This window comes from Amphiprion ocellaris, chromosome 21 (assembly GCF_022539595.1).
Source record: "Amphiprion ocellaris isolate individual 3 ecotype Okinawa chromosome 21, ASM2253959v1, whole genome shotgun sequence".
In the NCBI taxonomy this organism is placed as follows: Eukaryota; Metazoa; Chordata; class Actinopteri; family Pomacentridae; genus Amphiprion; species Amphiprion ocellaris.
This window is the reverse complement of record NC_072786.1, coordinates 4,370,316-4,376,315: the sequence shown is the minus strand read 5'-3', so window position 1 is coordinate 4,376,315 and position 6,000 is coordinate 4,370,316.

Genomic DNA, 6,000 nt, shown 5'->3' with positions numbered 1-6,000 from the left:
CCAAGCGTGATCTGACATGACAATAACACTGCAGACTGCTTTGTCTGCTACGCCAAAGACCAAAGAAAACAGCGTTCAAAGCTGCTGCCTGTAGCAAGCCTTATGAATACAGACACGCAAACACACTTACACTGAACACGCAGGAGGGTTGTTAACCGTTGTCTGCAAAGTCTGGCTCCGGATGAGTGGAAAAGAGTTGATTATTGCCTGCGTTCTCTGTGCGGAGCCGCTAGCAACAGACTTCAGAATACCAGCAGTCACTTCAGTGTAGTCTGAGCCTATTGCTCAGTTTATCAGGGCTTGTTATTTTAGATATGGTCTCCTTTGTGTGTGGTTTGCTGTTTTGTTAACTCTTGTTTTTTTGTTGCTTTTTTGGTTGGAATACTTTAACATCATGGTAGAATTGTCTTAATTGCTGTTAAGTATTGGTTCTTGACTCTTCTAGGTACATTGCAATCAGATTCTTGTATGTGTAGTTAGTTTTTGATATTCGTTTCGGGGAAATATGTTTGCTTAACTTCTTGTAGGGAGCTTAATATGTAGCCAGATCCAGCAGGTGGTTAGCTTAGCTTAGCATTAAGACTGGAAACACTAGGAAACAGCTAAACAAGGGATGTTCAAACTTAGCAAAATCCAGCTATGAGTATCTATAGCTCACAAATTAACGACCCCATCTGGTGAAAAGCAAGTTGTTGTTTTTTATGTGTATATGATTGTCTGTCTGTCTGTCTGTCTGTCTGTCTGTCTGTGCGCAACATTACTCAAAAACGGACAAACGGATTTGTATGAAATTTTCAGGGAAGGTCAGAAGTGACACAAGGACCAAGTGATTCAATTTTGCGAGTAATGCAGCTTATAGTCTGGATCCACGGATTTGTTAAAGATTTCTATATTATTGCGAGATAGCATCACTGTAACTATGACAAGTAAACATTACATCAGCTGTCTGCTGATGATCACATGATTGCGATCCTACTACAAATCCACCGCTGAGCAGCCTTGGTGGAGTACTGCGCTCTCTGAGTGCTTATCTTGTTTGTCTTGTTACCATTACAGGGGGTTATCAATTTACGTTGAAGGTCCGTTCCTAGGGATCAACATAAGTCAATTTTCGCCATAAGTCGGAACTCGGGCGAAAAAGTAAACAAAGCCGTTACGTGCATCACATGCCAGTGTGTGTGGAGCGAGAGAGAGCTGGGAATGGTGGCTAATTCTGGAACTAAGTTATGGGGTTTTTCTAGTTGTCTACGGCCCACAGTAGCCTGTGTGAAGGTTCAATAAACCACCAGAGAACCAGATAAAGTCTCACTCATTCATCACAGAGGGTCGCTACAATATGTTGAACTGTTTTTACAACTTGACTGATGTTCGTCTGTGTTTTTCCCTGTTCCGAGTGTTTTATTATATCTAATTTCATTTCCATAGAGATGACTTTCCTTTTCTTCGAAGCACTGCCATCAGGAGCCATAATGAAGGGCAAAAAGTTAGCGAATGTAGCGCAATCCAAGGTGGCGTACAACCAGCAAATGTAAGCAAAGACTTCTTATATCACCGCATAAAGACGTATTCATCCGCTCCGCTTGTCAACTAGTTCCACATAACCAGTAACGATGATACACTGTAGTTCGAGGACGTTGTAAGCCAAGGACCCCCTGTACATACGTTGTCATTTATGCACTGGAAGACACGTCATGAGAAAAATAAGCAGTCAATACTTTAGCGCAAATATGGCTTCAGACAGCCGAGGGTTTCATACATAACAAAATTCTTCTCAAGAATTATATTCCAGCTCAAACGTGTGACTGAATTCTACCAAAATTACAAAGTTCTATAATGTTTGTGCAGAGTTATAGGTGAGCTGGTGTGCTTGATCTGCAGCAAATAGGGAGTTGTGGGTAGAGAGAGGGTTGGGGACTTCCTAGATCTGCAAATTTTAATGTAGAGTTATCCTGAAGACATTCTAAGGCAGGAAGGGATTATTTTCATGGAAAAATGTGTAAATATGTAACTTTGATACGCAGAGAAGAGTTTTAGGGGTTTAATCAATGAACTGACACAGACTTTAACACTGTGTCCTGAAAGTTACAACTGATTCTTTGCGTAAAACAGATCAAAAAGAAGCTTCTGGTGTTGCTAATTTTGAACTGTAAGCTACTTATTTTCTGCACTGACATGAGTGGAGCGCTCACTTTCTTTCCTAGTTCTCTGCAACCAAACTAATTTCTAAAACAATGTTTAGACCACAGCAGCAAATACGATTTTAATCATCTGTTTTTCTACTTTTATCTTTATTTAATTTTGTTTTAGCTGAAAAAGGTTCCAAACTTCACTGGCGACCAATAATCCGAAAACAAAGAAAATTGGGAGCGCAGACGGTTTGCCTCGGCCAAATCCAGCTGATTTAGCCCTACAAAGCCTTATAAATTAGGCCGTTTGACATTGTTAAGAAAAGGGATATACAGAAAAACACGTGGCACACACAGGGCTCAGCTGTATTCTCAGAGGAAACATTCCTTCTCCTTCACACACACACAGACGAGCTCCTCTCAAGGACAATGCAACAGATAATCACCGAGCCCCTCATTATCGCTCTCAGCCCAAACAGCAGCGCGTCACCTGCATTTCCTCTGAAACCAAGCCAACATTTGCCGCCGCAGCGCCCTGATCCCGAGCCACTGGCCCCCGTCGACCAATTGTTGTTTACTCATTCTGGGCAATGAGGCTCGACGAGGAGTCGACCGCTGCAGGCAGGAAAAGGAAGGCGCCGGTCGATATATGTTAATGAACATCCTTGTGTCTTTTTTTCTTTTCTTTTTTCGACTGCAGAAAAAAGGTTGAAATTGAAAATGCGGCTGATTTTGTGGGTGTATTCATATGCTTTCCATGTGTTAATTGCACAGTGTGTGTTCATAAGGCATCAGGAGGAGAGGTGGGGATGAAGTGCAAGTGATGACGAAATGCATCCTGTCCTCGCACCTCCGTGTTTGTGTGATTTGGAGACCTAGAGAGGCAGAGGTGTTAACAGAGGAAAGGCAGGTGTTAGGTTTGCTCTGTGTGTGTGTGTGTGTGTGTGTGTGTGTGTGCTCAGCCATAAAGGAATAAATCCCGTACACCTAATTACACAGTTTTAACACCAAGAGCACTCCGCCACTTGTTGTGCAAAAATAATTCTGACACCTTTTTGTGTTCCAGATCAAATTCGCTTAATTTGCAATCGTGGCTCTTCATTGTTTTTTTTAAAAAATTGCCCCAGACGAAGTGTAACTGAATCAAAGCACGTTAAGGGGAAGAAAAATAAACCGACACAGGTGCCAAGATGTTGCACGTGTGAGACGAAAAATTATATTAAACCACACAAAGAGCTGAAATTTCTTTTCTTTGCCTTTGTGGGCTACTTTCTATTAATAGGTGTGCTGTAAATGGTTCTTGATAAACAGGTAGAAGTCAATGTTAAAGGGTTTTTGATCAAATAAGTTTGCAGTTTATAATATTAATTAATACTAAAAATGCTTTATTAAAAGGTCAAAGGTCATACAGAGGTGTCTACCTGACAGATGGGCTTTTATGTAATCTATAAAACATAGATAAACATAGATAAAACATAGATAAATCATTTATAAATCCTCTAATAAAGCTATTTGTTATCATTTATGCTTTTATTCTGAAAAACTGACTACAAGATTTTTATTGCTAAATGATTTATACACACTATGAAATAAATCTGTAATTTTATTTGTTATTTTTCTGAATATATTTTTTTTAAATCGTCAAAAATATCCCTGTAACTGTGAATAACAATGAAATTATTTTTCTACATAAAAAATACTATTCAATAAAAAAAAATTACTTTTATTTAATACATTAGCTATTGGATTCAAGTTTAATGCAGTAAATATATTTGCAAAATGAAATACAATTTGAGGCATTTTTAAAGAAAGATTTTTCTAAATATTATATATACAATTGAGTAAAAGTGAAATTGAAAGTTATTTATAAAGATATTGTAGTAAACCTGTTGACATGCCATAAATCCACACTTGACTCACACACTACTTTATATTAAATAACTCAGAAAGCCTTGGAGTCTGGCCAGTCTTTTCTTCAGGAGGAAATGACATCATGTGGAGCAGGTCATGTGATCTGGAATTAACACACTTCCTTGAGAGCGGTTTTTGTCATGGGGAACTTAGTTGAAAGTGATGCAATTTGTTATTTTCCACATAAAATTTGATATATTGCCAAAAAAGAAATATCGCTCATGATTATCTCAACTTAATTAAAAGAACACAATCAAAATTATTTTTGAATCAGCTCATTTTATTATTGTTTAGCTAATTAGAAGGTGGTTGTTATTAAATTCGGATGGTTATTTAGTTGACATTTTAGTGATATCCAGTCATTTTTTATTAATAAGTGATTGTTTCCGTAATAAATAATTCTGGAATTTGTAAAGACATGATCATAATGAACACAAAAAAACATTATTTTTTTTACTTTTAATAAAAATGTATACAAGACATATCCCATGGACTTCAAAAATCCCTCAATTATATATTGACCCATCTGTGTCTTGATTGCACTCCTGGCCTATTGACCCATCACACAAATTACTGTACAAAACCAGAGATGGAGCCTATCGCTGAGAGAAACCAGCCACAAACATCGATCTCATCGCAGCTTTTTGCTCCCTCCACAGCTCTCAGCGTTATCCACATTAGTTTCCTCTCTGTCCTCTTAATGCTGCAGAAAACACAACCATTTCCACAGGTGCAGAATGTCCCCGATGTAGTATTATGGCCTTTAGGGGTGAGGAGGCAGGCTGGGGCAGAAAATAAACAGTAGTAAACAACAGTAGCAGTGGGGAGTGGGCTTCCCTGCTGTGTTGATTATTGGAGGGCTGTAAACAGGCCTGATCCCCCCCGGGAGCTCGCTGAGCGGGAACGGCTGCTGCTGGCTGCCCACAGAGAGGCCAACAACATCTGGGCCTCAGCTCACCTCATCACACTCCTGTTGTTGTGCCCCAGTGTTAGTGCATCAGCGAAAAAACTGACGAAAGAGTGCTGCAATTTTGTGCTAAAAAATATATATATCACCCTGGACGTAATCAAGAGGGAGCAGGAAATGGGCTTTTGTGTGTGTGGAAGATTAATAGCTGTAAATGAACTGTGCAGGGTATTCTTATCACAGGAGAAAAATACAATAAAAGCACCAACCAGAATAATAAAATGTGACATTTTGGCTGAGTGAAGCTGGACTCATTATACAGCATCTATCAGTAGAGCAGTGGGACAAGCTGTCTGGACACAATGCCTCATTTTTAACATACAATAGTCAACATCTGTAGTCGTATTTCTCTGTGCAGGGTGCTGATTTTGAAGCAAATTCAGGTTGGGAACACTTTGCAAATCAGTCACTTATCCATGCAGGTAGATTTCTGTGCCTTCAGGACGCCAGCTGTCATGCATATTCAGCGATAATATATCTGCTGATCAGGAGGTTTAAGAGGTTTTTTCTGAAATGGCAGCAGGCCAGTTGAACACCTTTTCTAATGGCTGCTGGAGAGAAAATGGATATTATTGTTTCACATTGTCTTCTAGCGACCTCTCCTGGTGGATGTTTGTAATCATAAAGGCAAAAAACTAAGGAAAATTCATAAAAGGTGTTCTCATCCACTGCATGTAAAGAGAAAAATACAGTCTGAAGGTGTGACAAAGAACTGATCTCAATAAAACATACAGTCATGGAAAAAAAATAACTAGACCACCCTCGTTTACTTCAATTTCTTGTTAATTTTAATACAACTAAAGGTATATTTGCTTGGACAAATATAATGATAACAAAAATGGTCCATCAGTTTAATTTCAGAGCTGATATCAGACATTTTCCATGTTTTTCTTGATAATAACCAAAATCTCTTCAGTTCTTACATCAATATCTATGACATTGTTCTGCCAAAAACAGCTTTTAGGATTCCATGTTTTCTTTTCTGTCTGTTTTAGT